This window comes from Apteryx mantelli, chromosome 1 (assembly GCF_036417845.1).
Source record: "Apteryx mantelli isolate bAptMan1 chromosome 1, bAptMan1.hap1, whole genome shotgun sequence".
In the NCBI taxonomy this organism is placed as follows: domain Eukaryota; kingdom Metazoa; phylum Chordata; class Aves; order Apterygiformes; family Apterygidae; genus Apteryx; species Apteryx mantelli.
In genome coordinates, this window is record NC_089978.1 from 91,887,754 (window position 1) to 91,909,766 (window position 22,013).

The 22,013-nt window shown below is 36.2% G+C and overlaps 1 protein-coding gene across 1 annotated transcript in view; it reads left to right on the forward strand.

Annotated features, from left to right (window-relative positions):
• IL1RAPL1 (interleukin 1 receptor accessory protein like 1) overlaps positions 1–22,013 on the forward strand; it is a 773,158-nt gene that overhangs the window by 181,712 nt on the left and 569,433 nt on the right. The gene's annotated exons all lie outside the window — the stretch shown is intronic.

The window sequence follows — 22,013 nt, forward strand, 5'->3', positions numbered from 1 at the left end:
AAGTTATATGTGGCATTATGTACTTAATAAAGATTTAAAGAGGTAAAATTCATTCACTGATCCAAACATGGTAGACAGTTGTGAAAATGTGTATTGTTATATCTCATCACTCATGTCAGTACTTCTTTAGGAAGTATTAATAAGCAAAATCATCAAGTTAGTCTTTAAGAAGTGCCATGATTTGCTGTTAATATAGATGTCAAATGAAAATCATTAACAATCTGCCTGAAATAATTCAGATTTTTTTTTTAATTTATAAAATATGTAAGATAGCTTTTAAGTGCTTACTAGTACTGTGAGAAGTTAGGTTTAGGCAGAAAAGAATAATCAGGCTACTTTTTTTTTTCCTCTTTTGGAATAAGGCATGGCATTACTTGATTGTGGCACTGAAAGTAGAGATTCTTTAATTTCATATAATACTCTCCTACATCATAAATATTTTCTACTTAACTTCAACATTATATAATGTGTAACTATAGCAAACTGAAATAGTACTGTTAAAATTTCACCACTCTGTAATGACTAAATTGGATGCCATAGTCCTCTCCAAGTTTCAGTTTGTTTCACACTGTTTTCCTACACTAAGAAATTAAGGTTTTGTACTTCTGTAAAGGTTGTGATTTGATCCTTAGAGGGATAAAATAGGATATTCTTTGATTTCTGTAAGACCGCCACCACCATTCTCGAAGATCTGTTACCATGCAGTAAAGACACAGGAAACTTTCTCAAAAGATTTCGTAGTGACAGTGTTCCTTAAAGACAGACTGAGACCCTCCCCATCCCCCTCAAAGTGAAGCAGATACAATATACAAAATCTTGAGTGCTGGGAGAAGCTGAAGACAGAGTGATTGTTCCCTATTCTTTGTAATGCGGTGCTTAGGACACAGAAATAGCAAGCGCAAAGCGGGAAAGCGTGCAGTTATGCTGGGGAACGTTTGGTCACAGCGCATTGTTAAGTTTGTTGGGATGCAAGAAGATCAGTACATAAAAGATCAGTCCGTTAAGGGTCAGGGTTAACTGGGTGCATACTGGTATGTGACTGTTCTTGTCTTGGTTCATGGGCCTGCACCGCTGGCCACTGACGGAGACGGGGCGCTCCGCTGGCTGTGTCCTTTGTTTTATGATCTTACCTGCGGAGAGAGAAGCACAGCGCTCAGCCATCGTTTTTCAGGTGCTGCAACTCTGTGTACTTTGTTGCCTCAGAAACTGCCGACCACATCCCATCTGCACCCGCGATACTCCAGAACTGAGGCAAAAAATGAGTTTGTGGAGAGGGCACTAGAGATTTGCTGTGGTTTTGGGGATGAATTTGATGCATGTATTTCATGCTGACCAGGGAGCAAGACCAAACGTACAAGAAAGAGATCCATTGCTACCCATTGCTAGGCCCCAAAAATGCGTGCTTTACATTAATCTGTGCATGAGACAATGCCTTGTTGGCATTGTAAAGCTTGTTTTCTGTCATTTCAACAAAATAATCTTCAATTTTGCTTAAGCCAAGACTGTCTAAACAGAATATATCTGTTACTTCCACTCATAAGGAGTCTGGAAGTTTCAACAGAGATTAGTTATAAGTATAAGCTGTAGATAGGCATAATCATAAGTAAATAATCTTATTGTCTGGCCAAAATAGTCTTTCCAAGAGGCAGTGCACCTAAGATGGATGGAGGGAGGAGACTATTGTCTTTTTAATATTTTAGATATGCGAATCTTGTTTGGGTTTCCTTCATAGTGCGTCTGAACATCACAGCCCCACCAGTTCCTGTATAGTCACATGTCTCCACCAGATGGTTGTGGTTAAGTATAGGGCTAATCAGAGCTTTGTATCAGTCATAGGTTAACGTGGCAGTCCTAATCAAAAGATCGTACATTGTCCTTGGTAAGGACCATATAGACTGGGCATTTTGTTGTCAATTTGATTCAAAGTCCTGCAGTCCATTTATTTTTCACAACGTGTTCCTGTGCAGGCAGTAAATCATTACACATTTCTGACTGTTGTCTCAGACCTCTTCTACCTTTTTCCTTTGCTGTTCCAGCCCTTAACCATATTTGTTTATTGTAAATTATCAATTTTGAGTCCTGCAGTGTTCATTAGTAGATTAGAATCTGTTTGGGATACAGATTGTCATTTCAACGTTTTTATACTAGCTGCTCTAATGGGAACAGTTTCTGATGTGGGAAATTAAGTACTTCTATAGCATGCATTTTAAGTAATCAGACCCATTCAAAAGAGGATCTGGGTAATATTTCTGAATCATAAATTGCAGATGTGTGACTTCCACTGAAGCTTTCAGCTTAACTACTGTTTGTCTTTTTTAAAGTCTCACCTCGTATTTAACAATATTTTAAAAATAGGAAACTGATATAATTTGGGGACTTTAAAAACTCCTCTAATCCTTCAGAATCATATGTACAGTATATTCCCTAAATTTTCTGTTTATGGGGAGACAACTTTTTAATAAAAGATTATGATCAGAAGAAAAGACACTGATTTTCAACCCTCTCCCTATGTCATTCAGGGAGCTTTACAGCCTCAGCTACTGTGTACCAGTAGCATGGATTCCTTTGTTTAACCTGGGCTGAATGCTGGCCACGCATAACAAGCATCAGTATCTTTCTTAAATAACAACATTCTTTCTGAGGCCAATATGAAACATTATCTCCTGTATTTTTCAGACTCCAAGTGACTTTCATAAATTTTGAACATATTTTTCTGTAGCACTTTAAGAATCAATAGCATGTTGCCTTTAAAGAAAATTCCATCTTGTATTTTGCTCGCTCTCCATTAAATTGATAAAAGTGTTGAGAATGCAGTGTCCCAGACATTCTTTACTGCTATCTCTAATTACTTTCTTCAGAGTTTCATCCTAACCGGTACTACAGGCAATAACAGTCAAACCAAAGAGGTTTTATTTTTCCCTTTGTGTTGGGAGTGTCCAAACTCTAGCTCTGAAATTCGCTCTGCTGCGCTTTTGTCAAACACTGTTTTGTGAGATTGCTTATACCTGCCATATCTCTTCAGAGTTCACCTTTAGATTGCAAACTGTGCATTTACAGTTCTAAAGAAATACTTGTCTCTAGTCCTAAAGCAGGCTTGCTAGGCACCTTTTCTGGTAATAGTGCTATAGTCATGGTTCATAGTTTGTAGTTCATAGTCACTTAAACATAACACTTAAGTACTGTAAGAGAAATACGCAGTTTTGATGTTGTTTGACTGAAAACAAAGTTTCAGTCTCTGCCTTTAGGAAAGGTGGACCTTTCCAATTCTGCACAATACCGTGCTGAAATTTCCTGACTTACCATTTGATATCTGGAAAACCCTCCTCATGTCTCATGCATTTTATAGACACATTTCTAAGAGAAAGCATCCTTTTAGTGAAACAAAAGACTAGACACCATTTTCTTTCAATGATAGGTGTATGTTCTTGTTATGCTTGCAATTTGCAATATCCCAAATTATTTGCCCTAGTTGACACCTCTATACATGTTTTATTCAGTTACCTTTCCCTGACTTTTTTTTTTCCAGTGCTAATATCACTGGCACTATACTGCATCTATAACCTATTCCTTGGTGGAGTGTATTAGCTCTACAGTCTCCTCACCTTTGCCGAAGCACTGTCCATTCTTTCTGCGGCCAGGTCTTTAACCTGGAAATGCTGCTGTCATCCTCTTTACCAGTGCTCCACAGAATTTGCTGAAGCCTGCAAACCCTTGCAAAGAAATTTAATCCCATGTAGCCTTTCCATGATTTTCCAAACACAGAAGATTTGTTTATGTTGCTTGCTACATCACAGGCAACTCCATGAGCTGTTTTTTTTTGTGGAATCCAACTGAAAACCTCACACATGGCTGAGCTCTGAATTTTAAAAATCAGCAAAAATGTCAGAGCATAAAACACACTACATGAACTTTGCTCTGGAAGTTATGAATTATTTTGCTTGAAAAAGTTCATATATAAAACTATATATGATTATTCCAGGTCATCCATTAATCTCTTTCTGAGATTTTTTTTCTAGATTCAGCTATCATGCTGACTCTTCTTCAAGAACAGAATTTAAAACTGAAAAATTGTTTCTTGTAACTTGTGTCTGTTGTAAAGTATTCCATGTTCCTTCTTTCTGAGTATTCTCTGTTTCAGAATGTCCTGTGTTTTTTTCTTTATGTACAGAAGTTGCTAAATTCTGCAATATAATCTCAGTATCCAGTGATTCGGAGTTAATTATAGATAGAAATAATTATATTTTATGTAATTTATATTTATACTTCTTCTGACCTTTCCAGATTGGTCTTTTTGGGATCTCTTTCAAATGAAGTTTTTTACAAGACTGGGCAGATGAGAAAAATACTTTTTCCACAATTTTTTCTGTGTTCAGATTAGCCTTTGCATATGAATGTATTTTTAAGTCAGTATTTTTTTTTTCCAGACTTCATATCCTTGATGTAATTTGCATTTCAATTAGTTTAGGATAAACCAGAGATAAAGGCAGATGAAAGCCCCTGAAGGAAAGCAAATTAACAAGTTAGGCATGAGGTCAAACTGGAAGTAAGCTTACAGCCTGTTGGCACTTCAGAACCTTCCTGCAGAAACAAATATGAGCACGCATGGGTACTCCCATATATTATATAGCAACAAAAATAATTAAAAAAAAATCAATCTTGAGCCATGAAAGTTAAAATTAAATAAAATGGAGGGAAACTAAGGGGGATAACATGTTAAAGTATATTGTTGTGCTTTTCATAAGTTAGTGTATTTGCCTGTCATTAGGTAGAAAGAAGTATGAAAAAAAAGCTTTTAGCAAATAAGTGTACTCTTCAAGCTTTTGTTTCAGTTTCAAAGCCTCTAAGAAAACCTCATTATTTCTCTTCCTTTATGAGTATGTTCTGTGTCCATTATACATGAAGTAAATGTTAAAATGACATTAATATGCACTCAGTTTTCTTACCTCTAGACAGTACATAGTGGGTTTAAATAACAAATGATGTTTAATCTAGATAGATGTATTTTTTTTTCCCAATGCTATAATGTTTGCCATAAAGTATGAACTTCTGGAAACTTCATTTTAAGGAGGAAGCCTGACTATGCCTTATGGAAAAAAGCCAGAGATCCTAAATAAGAAAATAAGGAGCAGGAAATAGGTAAAAAATCACTTTGGTAGTATTTACACACTAAGCTAAGAATGAGGGTAGAAACTGGTAATACCAGAGTTACTATGTACCTTGTGATTCAGTTCACATCCTCAGTGCTTGAATCATAGTACATTTTAAAATAAAATGGAAGTTGGAATATGTCTTATTTAAGGATAGCCATTTCCTGTGAAACTGTCAAGCATGCATATTCCTGTGTCCTTTAGGGATTCACCAATACTTTATAAGCTACCTTTTTATAGATCCCACCTGCTCTGCTGAAACAAGGAAGAAACAGCAACATTTAGAACCTTCTCTGTCAAGTTCACTGGTTGAACTTGGTGATGGCAACTACTGTTCATGTACTGCTGGACCATATTTTATGAGTGATTTTGTGTAGCTTGCAGGTAGTCATGTAAGTTATCTCTTGAAAATATATTTAAGAATTATTATTAATTGCTGTGAGTGAGTAATAGTCAAAAATGTAAATATAATAAAACCTCCCTAAAATTAAAATTTTATTGTGAAAACCAAAGGTAGATCATACAGTAATTGCAGCTATTATAATCCATAACTGATAACAGAATATTAATTAAAAATCATGATGATGTTTTTTTCATTCAGTCAAAATGACTTTTTCCACTGATGAGAGTTAGAAAGAAAAGCCAAATTCCAAAAGGCTAGGTATGGAATTGCCCACTCAAACTGATTCTGCCCTACTTCTGTTGTTGCTTTCTGTTGACTTTGTGATTGTGATTGCAATGTTGCTGGCTCTAGCTGCTTTCTTTCTGTAGGGACCTAAGACATGTTTCTTCAATGCTTATGAGTGGCATTGTTTCCACATTGATCTGGCTTGAAAAATGAAAGTACTAGTAAATACAACTTTGCTGTGAATCTCCTTTTATTGCTTAAATTGCATACCATAGGGTTTAAGTTTGTATCATCTCTGGCTTAGTTAAAAAAAACAAAAACAAATCAACAATTAATCATAATATTTTTGAAAGGTCTAGAAAGACATAACTCTATTAACATTCTAATTAGAGCTGCTTACATACTAGTCCAGCATGTGCAATGCAAAAAAAAGAAAGCTATAGAAACGAGTTATGGAAATGAACCTCTCAGGATTAAAATAGTAGAAAATTTTAAACATTGAAACTACACTGCTATGATTGCTTGTAATGCAGTTTATGTATGGGGAGTTCCAAGGCACACATGTTTTACTTGCCCAAGGCCAAAGAGTAGATCAGTGGCACAACTGAGAGTGGCTATTAAGAGTTCCCAAAATGCTCATTCTTTTAGACTTTGACTCCTCTGGGACATGGAGTAATGCATTTTTAAAACTGTGGACACCAATAAAGAGTTTAAAAGAACTTTTAACATATGCCTGAGAATTAAACCAGAATAAGTCAGAGCATGGTTGTAAAAATGTAAATGGAAAACAATGTACTTTTGCTCCTCAGAAGGTGAGTTTCTATAATCAGATTATGACTGAATGTATACTTGTTTAAAACTTGTTTAAAACTTCCTTAGTTACTCATCACTTTGGGTAATGAATCAGTTTGGTTAAATTAAAGTGTTAAAATACTGTGGTGATAAGCATTTTGGAAGAAACTGCATAGAGCAGTTCCATTGTAGGAATTAAATTCAGAAAGCTCAAATAGTTGAAATAAAGAAACTATGGTGCACAGAGTAGACTAATTCCTGTAATTATGGAATTACTCTTAAGAGTAAGATCAAGGACAAGATTTACAAGGAATACAAAACCTTGGGGCAAATCCCTAGCAAGATTTTTTTACCTGATGTGTAACTGTGAAATGAGTTCTTCCTTCTTCCTGGTGCTGATGACTAGCCACTTTGCAGATTATAAAGAAGAAGTAGTATATGAAATGAAATAATTTATACAGCTAAATGAACTGCAGTGCATGTAAATGTTATAGAATTAGTATAACTATACCTGATGTAATATTTACATCCCTTTATATAAAAAACCCTCACAAATTAAAATATTGGTATTTAATAAACTTACCAAAATGTCAGCAAATAATGTACAAAAACATATTTTATGCTAAATATTGATATTAAACAAAAGGTCAGTTGGCATACTTTTTATGCCATATTTATTGCTAACATGCTGTTTCATGAACAACATACAAAATGTTGTTTATACAGAATGTTGTTCCTATCATTGTGTCTAATCTTCCTTGCAATTTTTTTAAAACAATCTTATTCCAAAGGATCACGCAGAGATCAATATTCAAATTTTACACATTTCAACAGCTGAAACTGGAGCTAGCATTAAAGTTCTTCATCGTCCCTACCCCAAAATAAAGTTCAGAGAAGAATGATACATAATACCAGTGCAATTAACAAACTACCAAATACCATCTCTGCCTTCTTTCATTCAGATATATCCATTAGAGACTTTGCTGAAGAACAAGTAATGAAAATTTTGGAGGTCTATGGACTAACTTGAGAGTGGTCTTTAAATTCACATGCATTTTCCTGAATGAAGCAAAAGGATAGAATCACTGACTAGTTGTTCCTTTATTTTTATTTTTTCAGCAGCTCTTAATATTTGGCTCTCGCGTCCTATTCTTTCCGTAGAGTTGGCAGACACTCATGCAATCCTCTAAGCTGTTATGAAAACAAAACGCACACAAATTCTACAGCATATATAAATCATTAGACTGTAAACTGCTTGAGAGAGGAACCATCTTTTGTTTTGTCTGTATTTAAACCTTACTAAATGGAGCCCTGATCTGTTATTTGAGTTAGAAGCAGAACTGCAAAGTTAATAATTAAGCAAGGAATGAACCAAGGAATTAAGCAAGGAATTTTCCAAGCTTCCATTTTGTCAAACTTAGAATATTTTATATAAATGCATTTGTTTGGATGCTAGGAACATTTCTTAGGTCCAAGTTGGAATTTTGTACTTTAAAGAAAGACATAGAATAGGAACTAAACTGAGAGTCACAGAGCACAGTGATCCTTCAGTGCAGTGCAGTGGATAGCAAGATGTACTGAGAAGGTGGGTCACTGGTCCTTATTATTCTTCTTACTGTTGTTGCAATGCCAAAATATTTGGAAACCTCATGCTCTCCATGAAAATGAGCTCTTTCTACTAGCCCTTCACTAATTTGTGGTAAGTAAAAAGATTAGTTTTTTTTTTCAAGATGCTTCTGGCTTCAGGGATAATCCTCGTACTTTCAAAAGAAAATATGGTGAGAACATCTGCAATGCGTTCTCTTTACTCCTTCTCTTGAAATAGCCAGCTGAACATTGTTTAATAGTCAGAGGAATTCGGGACAGAACTGAAGTCTCTTCTGTTGCTAGCCTATCAAATACATAATTTTATCAAAAAAAATCAACAAAGTGAGTAGTTCTTAGTTTGTGTTATTTTCAGAATAATGTATCACCAGAGTAATAGAAAATTATATTAGCTTGATCTCTAGACCAATTGATTTTCTGTTTTCCTCAATATATCTGACACATGTAGTAACTGCAGTTTGAACAATTCATGATAAAGGATTTATTCCAAAAAACTTGGAAGGAAATATCTTTCCTGATTAACAAGATTTTTGAGGCATAAAATTTTCCCTGCAAATAAAGCGTATGCATGTTTGATTGTTTTGACAATTGTGTTCTGTTCTTTCCATAAATTTATTTCTGTTGATGCTGTTTTAAACTTTGTAACGTGACTGTTCTTAAGATCCAGCCTTCAAAGTCTCTATCTTATTCACTACCTATTATGGTAATTATGGGATTACCTGTTTTAGCACTTATTCTCTTGTGAAGAGCATAAATATAAACACACCTTACTGCTTGGTCCTACTTGGACTGAGTTTCGGAGAGATTAGATGAATCACCTTCGTAGGTAAAGTCAATATGCTTAATTAAAATGAACTTGAACACTGAAGATGTGAAGTGAACATGCATAAGTTTAAGCATGTTTAAACATATGTGAACTATCTCATTCAGAATTAAAGTGACTTTAGATGGCTGTAGTTTAGTATTCAACAGAGTGAACAGCAGCTGGGCAGTTAGACTTTGCATAATAAATATATCAGGAGAGATAGTGATGCTGGTGTGGATGCACAGGAAGGCAGAGCTCTCAGTCTCCTCCACAGTTCATTCTCTGACATGCTGCCTGCAGAGTTTTAACTATGTGCTGCCATTTAGTAAGGCAGATTGTAATGAGACTGTAATCTAGTTTTTTTCTGCTTCCTGACAGATAACTATCAATTAGCTGTAAACTGACTTGAAGACAATTTTTGAGTATTCACCAGAATCTCCTTTAATACTTTCTTGGGAATATTACTCTAACCAAATATAATCAAGGAGTTTGTTAGTGAGGCTTTCCAGATCTTTCTATACTTTTCAGAATTTTTGTTTAAATCAAAATGAGACTATGACTTGACAAATGATCCTGTAGACAAGGAATTACGAGTATCTGTTTGTTGTTTTTTTTTCAGTGACTCCAAAATCACACTTTGCTTAGTTTTACCATATATCTTGCTCCCTAGTTTCCAGTCCTACTGGCAACATGGGATTTAAAAACTGGTCTGTTTTTTAGGATGTTCAGAAAGATTGTCTAGGTGAGTTGCCATGATATAGTAGGATTGCACAGATATCATAAGAGGTATGATTTGTAAAGTTAAAACTTTATTTCTAGTAAAGAGAGGTGCTCATTGGTTCTTTGCTGTTAGCCATATTATTTAAAGATGTGAAAAGCTCAGTATGTTTTCCATGGGCAAATAAGAAAATTCAGTATAGAGTTGAAGAGAAACTATAAAAAGATGCATCTGCACTGTCAGGGTTTTGTAGAATCGTGTTTTCAGAACTGACCTGCCTTTAGAGGTATTACTTCAGGAAAGTTTAGCTCCACGAAAGACATGCATGCGATTTTTTTTTCCCCCCGTTTCATTCCCATATAGGCTTCAATATATAAATATGGACATCATGATAAATGAGCATGCAGTCCATAACAGCATATTTTGTGTGTCTGTTTTGTTGAAACGTAAGTATTATAAATATGCAATGATGAGAGGAGAGAGGGATTCAGGGGTATATCTAACTATTCAGTCTTTAAAGAGTCTTTGGAAAATGTATTTTTCTTCCAAAATCTTTTGGAGTATATAATTAAGATAACACTGTTACTGTATTGTTGTATCATTTTTGCTTTAGTCTCCAAAAGATTCCACAGTTTAATTAATTACAGCAAAGTACTTTTGTAGGACTCTGAAAAGAGTCATGGAGCATTATTACAATTTAATAAGACATATTTTGTTCGTTTTGATTTTTGTTTCTTTTTCTCTGAGTTAATTAACGAAAGAAGTGAATACTGCTGACTCAGTTGTAGCGCATCATTCCCGAGATGCCCTTGTTCCCAGGTGGAGCTATTTTTGAATGGTGCTTCTCAGACACTTTCATTTATGATTTTCTTATTTTTTAATTTTTCTGGGTCATATTTTTCCTTCTATGGGTCATTGTTCTTTATTTCACTATTTCAGAAATGGGATAATTTATTTCCTTCATTTATAGTGTTACCTTGAAGGTATAATCCATCTCCTGGAGTCTTCACTTTTTCCAGACTACACTCTAGTCCTTTATTGGTCTTGTTTTTTCCTCACACATTTTATCCTTTTATTGGATTGAGAACTGGCTGAAGGGCAGAGCTCAGAGGGTTGTGATCAGCAGCGCAGAGTCTAGTTGGAGGCCTGTAGCTAGCGGTGTCCCCCAGGGGTCAGTACTGGGTCCAGTCTTGTTCAAATTCTTCATCAATGACCTGGATGAAGGGACAGAGTGCACCCTCAGCAAGTTTGCTGACGATACAAAACTGGGAGGAGTGGCTGATACCCCAGAGGGCTGTGCTGCCATTCAGAGGGACCTGGACAGGCTGGAGAGGTGGGCGGAGAGGAACCTCGTGAAGTTCAACAAAGGCAAGTGCAGGGTCCTGCACCTGGGGAAGAATAACCCCATGCACCAGTACAGGTTGGGGGTTGACCTGCTGGAAAGCAGCTCTGCAGAGAAGGACCTGGGAGTGCTGGTGGACACCAAGTTAAGCATGAGGCAGCAATGTGCCCTTGTGGCCAAGAAGGCCAATGGTATCCTGGGGTGCATGAGGAAGAGTGTTGCCAGCAGGTCGAGGGAGGTGATCCTCCCCCTCTACTCAGCCCTGCTGAGGCCACATCTGGAGTGCTGTGTCCAGTTCTGGGCTCCCCAGTACAAGAGGGATGTGGCACTACTGGAGCAAGTCCAGCGAAGGGCTACAAAGATGATTAGGGGACTGGAGCATCTCTCTTAGGAGGAAAGACTGAGAGAGCTGGGCCTGTTTAGCCTGGAGAAGGGAAGGCTGAGAGGAGATCTTATCAACGTGTACAAGTATGTGAAGGGAGGGTGTCGAGAGGATGGGACCAGACTCTTTTCAGTGGTGCCCAGCAACAGGACGCAAGGCAACGGGCACAAACTGAAACACAGACAGTTCCATCTGAACATGAGGAAAAACTTCTTCACTGTGAGGGTGACAGCGCACTGGAACAGGTTGCCCAGAGAGGTTGTGGAGTCTCCTTCCCTGGAGATATTCAAAACCCGCCTGGATGCAATCCTGTGCAATGTGCTCTAGGTGACCCTGCTTGAGCAGGGGGGTTGGACTTAGGCGATCTCCAGAGGTCCCTTCCAGAGTGCCTTTACATTCGGAGCTTAAAGAGACTCAACGTTACTAGGAATACCAGTTTGTCAGTAAAAATTGATGCATAACCATGGCAATCTCAATCTCTAGCTTTTAAGGAAACTTAATCAAAATGCAACCAAAAAGTTTGGAAGCAAAGTGCAATGCTTTTTCAAGTGCTTGTGCTACTCTGAGACAGCAGCATTTTAATGAGAACATTGGGAGAAGAGAAGAGCAAGCACAGAGATCTACACTATTAGGTGATACCTGGCAGGTACCTTCCCGAGGAAGAGTTATGTTCATCACCACTGGATCTGCATGTAAACTATGGTGATAAGATAGGGTGAACACTTTGGGCCACATCTGTCATTTTTTTAGAGTTTTTTCTACGTTGAGTGTAGAGATGTTAAATCATGTGCCAGTAAAAAAGCAAAAAATATTCAGCAATATTTTTGGAGTATGCAAATACACACCAGCTAAAAATCTCTCTTGCATCAATATATCTAGATTAGTATTTCGATGAGACTATGTCTATTTGCAACCAAATAGTGATACAGTTCAAAATGCTCAGTGGGATTATTCAGATTTGGATATTTATTCTTATACAGGAAAATAATGCAGTCAGTTATTTAAATTAGTGGTGGTGTCCATGCTGTGAAACACAGAATAGAAAACGCTGTTGCTATCATGTCATAATCCACTAAAAATATCAAAAATCCCCTTTCTGTGAAGAAGATCGCTGACATAGTTAAAACATGACAGCCCAACTCTTTTCACTATATATATTATGGTTTTAGCAGGTCTTATTTTTAACAACTGGGTTAATCTAAATACCAAGAGAATGTATAATTTGGATGTCTTCTTTGTAATACAGTCAAATAATTTTATTTTCTTTCACAGTTTTTTGAAAAAACTACGATCATTTATATGAAAAATAGAATACATCTAAGGTGATTGTTTATTTCCTCAGCATTTCAAAACAAGAAACATAAATAAGAAACCTCCACATAAAAAGTCATCACTTCTGACAGGTGTTTATTATAATAGGAGGTCAGGAGCTGTTAACAAATATTCAGGATGGATTATATGTACTGAGAATTCTCTTAGGTGATTTATTGACTATATACTTTTGTTTTCAGTTATCTTTTTGAGCTGTCTTAGTGTTAAATGGGAATAAAAGAACTTCAGGAAAACAGCGAAAACACTGTGAGAATTAACATAATGTGTCACTGAATATGAACAAAGTACCAACAAATTACACAGAACATTTGAGTTCCTCATGAACTTTTGGCAATACTGTGTATAATGTATGTGGACCTTGTAATAATTATTAAAATGATTGTAGGACATTAAAATAATTATGAAATACTCCCATGTTTGTTTTAGATATGATAGAAGCTACAAGAGTGTTATTTTTCACAGGCAGAGCACTGAACTGATGTAAATTGGGAATACTCTGCTGCCTTCACTGAATCATTCTTAGTGTTGGTGTGAGATTAAGATCTGACTCTATAAAATTTGTAAACTTATACCAATTTTTATCTTTATTACTACCTTCTCCTTCCTAGTATTTATAACTGAAAATGTAAAAAAATGGCACATTTTGATTGTAAATAAATTGATCATGTATGTGTTTGATAAACTAATGTGAAACATTTTTCAGGTTTGACAGTTTTGCATCTATCTTCTCATATTCTATATTGCACCAATTTTCCAACAGAAATACTGAAATAAACCTTTTTTGTTTTATTTTGCTTAACAAAATGACAAATGCCTGAGCCAGGCAAATAGCAGAGTAAGAAAATCAGCATAGTATAGAAGAATAAATTCACAAAGTCAACAGAACTTCATCCAAAAAGCCTAAAAAAAATACAAAATGGATTTTTTGCATTTTGCTCTGTGTATGTATTGGAATGTAACTAGTAGCATATAATGACACTTATTCAGAAAGATTTCTGGATTCATTATGTAAATTTGATATTTGATTCACTGAAATCACATACTGGAAATATATTTTCTTAAAACTATTCTTTGGTTGTCAAAATACGAATATTTTTATTATATGTTTGCATTTTTGGAATTCTGAGCTTCCACCCTAAAGTTTCATATATCCCTTTTCTTTTTCATCAGTCTCCACAGAATTAGATCATACATATCAGAATTGATAGCAGAAATAATATTAAAGATTCATGAAATAGAAAGTAGATTGATGAGAGAGATTCCTCATGTTTCTTCCTATATTAAGCACGGTTATACAGTCCTCCAGCTAAGTTAAATTTTGACAAATGACAAATATGACTGAGGTACTTCATGCTTCCATTTGTTTCTACAGATAATCAGTTACTTATAATGATATCTTACCAATATTTAATGATAGTAGAATGGGTTGATTCTGCTCCATGCATAGAAAGGTGCATGTAGGGAAATGTGCTAATTCAAAAATATTTCTGCTTTTTATTAGCATAGTAAAAAAGCTCCCAACTTTCCCCATGCTTTTTTAATTTTTCAGTGTACATTTCTGTTACTTTTGCATTTTATTTGTATTCGTCTGCATAGTCTTGTGCTAGCGCTAATTACTTTACATACTGACCAGATACTCTGGGAAATCATTTTTTCCCATTCCATCTTCTTTCCAGCTAATTAATATAAAATACTTAAGAAAAAAACATGACCCTTTCAACAAGTGGTGGTGTTTGTGCTACTGAAATTGTAAATGGAAATTTATTGAATTTAATAAAGCTAAATTCTGGAAAACATTTTTGTGCATGCACAAGTATTTCAGTGTAGTCAGAGTTGGTCTTAAAATAGTCATGCATGTAATTATGCACATAAAATTCTGTTTATATGAATGTTCCTAAAAAGCATTTGTGCTTAAGCTTAAAAAAAAAAAGGAAAGATTTTTTGACCATCTCTGCCAACATTTTGTTGATCATAGTATTCTTAATATATGGAACCAACAGTTAGAATTCTCTATGAAAATACTTTCCTGATGTCAAAGCATAAGGGCTGCTCTACAGTTTGTTCCTGTTGAGTGGAATGATGGGTAGGATGAGCAGAGCTTTAGAAAGTCTGAAATTAGAATTTTGATCATTTACGTTCCAGCCAGAGTGTTATGTCGGGGAATCCCAACTATATAAATATATACCCACCCTTTTTTATTCCTTTTGAGCTCAAAATGAAGTGAGAAACAAAACTACAGCTTTCCCATCCAGTTCTTAATCTGAGGAAACTGAGAATACAGTGATACATAAATGGAATTTTCAGTGGAATTTGCAAAATTTTAACTACTGCTTTTTGACTTGTTAACAATTAGCGAGTCGTAGGACATGCCTGCTTTAGATTATTCAACTTGCAAATACTGAATTAAAAAATATTAAAAATATCAACTCATTCTTATTTTAAGATAATAGTGGGGATAGAGAGAAAGCTGGTACTTTTTATAGGGCAATCTATAACTTACTGAAAATAGTGGAAATCTCTGGAAATTCCTATTTAGTTTTTTCATGAGCGTGTAGGCAAACCTATATCAGGGTGGTTATAGGAGGTGAGGTGAGGTTTTGTGGTTGAGGAACATATACCAAAACTCTTCAGATAAATCAGTGCAATGATTAGGAAAATATATACTTCAGTAAATAGCATGCACTCAGTAGCTGAAAGACAACAAAAACAAGGAATATGGGGAGAACTAAAAATGCTGATGCTGTCTCCCACATATTTCTACATATCTCACTAGCTATGAGGACCAACAGAAATTTGCTAGACTGGGGAAGAAGGTGCTTTTATATCTTTTTTTAATTTCAGCACAGAAAGTAAAATACACAGCATTTCTCTTACTCTGTTGAACAATTCAAGCATCCCTATAAAGAGGAAAAAAACTTAATTTCAGGCATTTATTATCTGAACCTTGAACTGGGTGGGGGGGGGTCCTAAGTGAAAACAATGAAGCAAAACTTAACATTGTATCTTTATGTAAAGCTGATACGAATCTGACCTCTTGAGACTCTTAGTTTACCCATCATTGAATCCAATAAACAGTTAATGTACGTGTGCAAGTGTTATCTGCAGAGTAAATAGCCAAAGAAAATGAAATTGGCTCTGCAGTAAAACAGAGGAAGATTTATCCTTGTCTTCTCACTCGGTTTCCAGAATGTCTGGCAAAAGAATTAGTGCTCAAACTGCTAATCTGCCTCAAGGCACTTTTGACTGATTTCAGTCCAAACTGGTGAGCATATTTCAGGACTAAAAACATGGGCAAATACACAGATTTACCCTTTTAAAAGTAATAGTTCTGGCAACTGTTTGTTTGAAAAGCTCTAGCACTCATTAGAGAGTGCATTACAGACTTGGACTTTACCAGGGATTTTGTAGAAGGGTTGCGCTCTTGGCCTTCCTCAAGACTTTACACCCTAGTCTGACTAAACTGAGCTTTACACAAGTTGCAGTTTGCCCTGGTGCAATGGGGATCCCTGACTGCCCTGAACAAGGCTCTGCCTGAGGCCGAAGGAGAACCCTTTAAACCACAGGCTCAGGCTGCTCTAGGTCTTGCTGAGTCTAAATTCAGGGACCTGAACCAAAAGCGGGTAAAAAGAGGAGACAGTCTCCTCCCTGCTGTCAATAAGATCTTTCTACCCTGGGGAATGGGCACATTATACAGATAATCCATTCCTGCCCTCATTCTCATTATACGTAATACTGATGACATCTGAAGTATAAGATACTGATGCTATTAATAATGCAGTAATGCAGTAGCATTGATTGTGTTCTTGTGCACCTCTTTCTGTACCTGGTTTGGCCTGATTTCAGCTTCTTTATTTTTGCTGTATGGCCTCACTGTTTTCCGACGCTACCCACCCCATCTCCATAGGATTACTCTGAAGCTGCCTGAACCCCTTCTCTTCTACAGCAGGGAAGGACAGTAGGACTCCTCCCTCTGCCATTCCAATGGAATCCATCCCATTAAAGTGTGGCCAGAAGAGGGGATCTGTGGGTCCCAGGGGAAAGGCTGAGGGGAACAGCTCATGTTGGGGCACCCTGGAGCAGTGTGGGGAAATAGGCAACTCTTAAAGGGACTGAAAAACTCAGGGAGCAATCTCAGCCCTCTTAATGGGGGCAGAAGTGGAGCAGGGAGAGAGGAGAGTGGTCCTTGAAATCCCACTGGCTCTAGACACCAGCAGGAGAAAAAATATCTCATTTGACAGCCAGATTTGCAAGCTTGGACGGCAGCATAGGGAGCAAGCAGGAGGTCTGCTGGGATGAGGAGGGACCCTGGGAGGCAAAGCGAGAAACTTGAGTAAGAGGAAGGGAAGGGAAGGGAAGGGAAGGGAAGGGAAGGGAAGGGAAGGGAAGGGAGGAAGGCATATGGAAGGGTCAGTCAGGGAGCCACGGGAAGATGAAGAGACTGAAGGGACTGAGACTGATGCTAGTGGATGGGCATGGGTGGTGCCTGGAAGGGGAGATGTGAGCAGGAATGCCACAGTAGGAGCCAGTTTTGAGAGAACAGACCAAGGAATGGGACATCTGGGCAACTGAAATTGAATCAAGGAATTTTGGACAGAAATGGGGGAATGACTATGTAAGAAAAGAAGGGGAAACTAGAGGACCAAGAGAGTGTTATATAGAGGAGTGGTGCTTGGACGAAGTATATAAGGGGAAATGCCTGAGCAGGAGGCAGGGAGCTCAGGTTTGAGTGAAATGGTTGTGGGTTAAAGACATGGCCAGAGAAAATGGAGTAAAGAGTCTATATTTATTTGAAAACACTAACTTCCAGACTTCGAGTTTCACCATTCCTCTGATGTGAGCAAATAGACATTTTTTCAAGCACAGTATCTCACTGTTTCTGGTCCTGGTCTGTAGATGATAACTTGCTACTGTTATCAGTTACTCTGCCTGAGAGATCCGTGAATAATCTGTATTTTTAGTCATGATGAATTTGAGAGATTTTTTCTAATTTGCTCTTATTAAAAACATAGAAATTCAGTGCATACTGTGTATTAAAACAGTAGAGCTAGTTGTTTATTATTATTGTCATTACAAGCTCCTTTTCCGTATTCATTATGAATCAGTCCTAAAAACACTAAGTCTGTACAGAACTGTGTGGGCTGTATGGACCAATTTGGGCTGAATCTGAATGCAGGAGCAAGAAGAAAGATACATGGAGGAGGCAGTTTGTATGCATATGACTTTAATGCCTGTTGAAGTAGGAGCATCTCAGTAAGCAGTGCTTAAAATATAGTCCACCTTCATCTAAAAAAATGTAGAGATAGTTGCTGGTCTGTGATCTATACTGATGATTATTACCCGAAAAGCAGTACGAGTAGTACAAGGAAAAAATAGTGATGTAATTAAAGGAATCAAATATTGCCCTGCAGTTCTAGATTTTATCCATCTCTGCCACACAGTACCTATGTGAGTAGTCTCTTAGAACAGCTTATTTGCTATGTAATAATGAATGGTTCCTTATTTGTGAGTTTTGAACTTGATATCTTGAAGTCTGGTTAGCAACCAGTGGGAACATATCACTGAAAATATCAAGTGCTTCATGTAAATGTGTACACCTGAAATTGGAGGATACTTATGATTTTTTCCTGTGCTTATATTCCTCTTCTGTAAAATGGGATAATAATGCACTCTTGTCTCATAGTGGTGTGGAAATTAATTTATTGATAGCTATGAAGAGTAAAAGAACCTGATGAGATACTGTAATTTGTGTTCAGAAAATGGTTTGAAGGGTCTAACAATGAGGAGGAAAGAGGATGTTGAATAATTTCTTGTTAAACAAGCACCACCCATGATATGACTGAATGCATCAGGAATTCAATGGAAAAATAGTATGTTACCATGTCAATAAAACATGCATATGCACAGGGGGTTGACTACTCGGGGCTGAGATAGCTTTGCAACACAGTAAGAGTTCTTTTAGAATAGTTGTTTTATAATTTTATTCATGGTTTGTGTTCAGAAGAGGAAAAATGAATTTCTTTTTTACAAGGCACAACTATACAAGCACATTTATAACAGAGGGAACTGCTAATACCTTACTTATAAATCGTGGTCCCACTGACATCAACACGAAACATTCATTGCTTGACTAGTACTGGGATTTCACTCCAAGTGATTTTTTTTCTTACTGCTTTTAGAATGGAAAAACACTGAGACAGATATTACACATTTTATATTTTAAATGAGCAAGGCTACATCTTGGATGCTATTCAGATAAAAAATGCTGTCTTTCTGATGGAGTTAGTATTTCGATTGTTAATAATTTCTAATTCAGGAAAGAAGTATGTCTGTCTTTATCTATATCTCTATATTTTTAGGATGTTGATATGGACAGTTTTTTTTTTTTTTTTTTTCTGGATAACCATGTAAACACTGTAAAACATGCAGGAAGTTAAAATCGCTGAGGGGGAGTATACCAATATATTTAAAACCTGAAGCATACAGTGAATGTTCAACAAATAGACCTTGTATGTGTATTTTTATATATTTTATAAGTAGCTTGATATATACTGATGCATAATAGCACACATTTCAAGCCTGGTTCTGAAAGGTCAAGTATATATATATTTTTTCATAATGCTCATGCCACTTTTAACAGACTTCTGATAGAACTGCTTAGCCACATGCTTCGTCTCTCTCATTCTCCAGTAGCTTCGCTTGACCTGACTTTTGCACTTTTTGTTATTGGGTTGTCTGGTGAGCAGCTGGGTCACACACTATAAATTCCATGTATGACCTGACTTCACTATTACTAACTGCCTTTGGAGGCTTAGAGCTACCTGATGGAAAGACTCGTTGCAACTGAGACCATATGAATTTGTACCGTGGCTTTTTCATGATTTTCAGTCTGAAATGATTGGTGGTTTCCTGTCTGCTTTCAGTCGTGGACTTCTGTCCTTTCTTTCCCTTCCTCCATGGAAGCCAAAGCCAAAGAGCTGTTGGCTCTTTTTGTACTTCCTATTGGTCTGTCTTGTGCCTTCGTTTCCCTCTCCCTTACTCTTCTATTCAATAATTCAATTTCTCTTGGTACTCTTCTCTCACAGCGTAAACATGCCCAGGTTTGCCTGGCTGAAAGGAAACATACTTGACCTGATTTCTCTCTCCAATTACTGTACTATCTCTTTTATCACTTTCATTTCTTAAGTACACAAAATTGATGCCTGGAGTTCCTCTCCTCTCTTCTCTTCCCATCCCAGTCCTTCACCAGTCTATCCTCTGTTCCTTACACTCCTTTAAAACTGCTCCCACCCGTCTTTAACGACCTCTTTTTAGACAGAAAACCATGAGAAGCATTACTTCATTCTCATTATTCCTGTGCCTTTAGCACAGTCAACTATGCTTCTTTTCTTAATTTTGTCCTTTCGTGGCCTTTGTACAATTGTTTTCTTTATGTTTTTCCCATTGTCTAATCACTCTTCCAGTGTGTCATCATATTTTTAACATAGATAGGCTTTATCCAAGTTTCCGTAAATATTTTAAATATACATATTAAGGATATTTAAAATATTTACCAACTATAAAGCTAGTAAAGAAAAAATATATACATCATGGTAGTAGTAGGAGAGATTCCCCCTCATAAAAGAACACCTCCATAAAGTTACATTTGAACTTCCTAAGCTGAGTTAAAATTTAGTTTTTTCCTCCTAGTACATTGACAGCAAATGAATAAAAGCTTGCAAGTTTTGCCATTAAAAACAATTTTCCCACCTTAAAGGACATTATTTTTTTTCTTTGGATGAGATTCTCATCTCCTCTTTTTGCAGAGTAAAATGTTCCAGCAACTTCTTTTATTCTCTTACATAATTCTCTGTTTTTCACATTTGGAGTCTTATTTTTGCTAAATCCAAATCAGTGAAACTCCCTCTCCCAAGAGAATCCAACACCTAATGAAGTCTAATTCCAGCATGTCCCCAAAGGTTAAAGACTTCTTCCAGTTGTAGGAAGACTTGTGATCCTGAGAACAAAGTGACATGAAGATCTTAAAGCTGAGAAGACAGCCAAGAAAGAGAAATCAATCTAATTTTTTCTGCTTTAAAGTTGATTCGTATTTAATGAAACATAATATATTGATTGGTTCACTTACTTTAATCTTTATTTAGTAGATGAAAACCAGAGGAGTTTATAAGGGTTCATGCTTTGACATGGAAGGTAGCTAGCATTGAGATATAATGATGGTGATCATAGTATCAGATCAGAACTAACCAGATGTTTTGATTTTGTAACTGATAAGAGTGAAGGAACTAAAAATAACCAATCAAGCACACATGCAAAATCCAAGATTGTTCAGCAAAGCACTTAAACACATGCTGTAATTCTTTTCACAGGGAAGTCATGAACTTAAATAACTGGATGAATTCTTTGTTAAATCTGGGTCTAACTAGCTGCTTCCCAAGAGAGTTCTCATTACACTCTGACATGCTCTCTCTTTCAGTGGAGGCTGTTTGATTATACGGAGTAGTCAAACAGTGTTTGACTTCTTGCTACAGGAAATTCAGCTTTTTTCTCTGGAGTGCTGATAATGCCTGGCAAAACCAGCAGTTACGGATTGTATTAAGTTAAAGTTAACTGATTAAGAAACACTTGAAGTATTTAAGGTACATATTTTTCTTTAGCTTAAAACAGCTCTCTTTTTCAAAAACCTTTAACAGTGACATTTTATTAATTTTTCTTTGTTTTAAAAATGCAAATAATGCTAATTTATGGACCGAAATGCTTTAAATTTATTGAATTCAGAGAAAAAAAGCTATTTATATAAGTTTTAATGACATATTTATGCATAGGCAGACATTTTTCTTCTGTTATTCATGACAAAGTTGAGTTAAGGAGCTCAAAAACAGTGCTGATTTTTGAAAGCATGCTTACTCAAGGTTTCAGTGTCCTGGTTGATTACTTAAGAGCTATTAGAAAAGAAAAAAAATGCTCTTCTCTCCCTTGAATTAAAAATATTAGTCATAGTCTAACATTATAAAATTTTATTTGTGAAATATTTAATTTGACTGACTCTCTTCCTTTTTCTTGTCTTTTCACCTGAGAACTCTGTCCTCATACGATCCATTAATTTCCTTTCACCTAGAAACCACAGGCCTGAACTACATGCCAATGAAGTCGGTAAAAATCTTTCCATTTATATAAATGGAATTCAGATAAGGTTTATATTTTTTAAGATTAAAATTATAGCTCTGTAAAAGATTGATCAGAACTAAGGCAAATTCTTTTCCCTTTT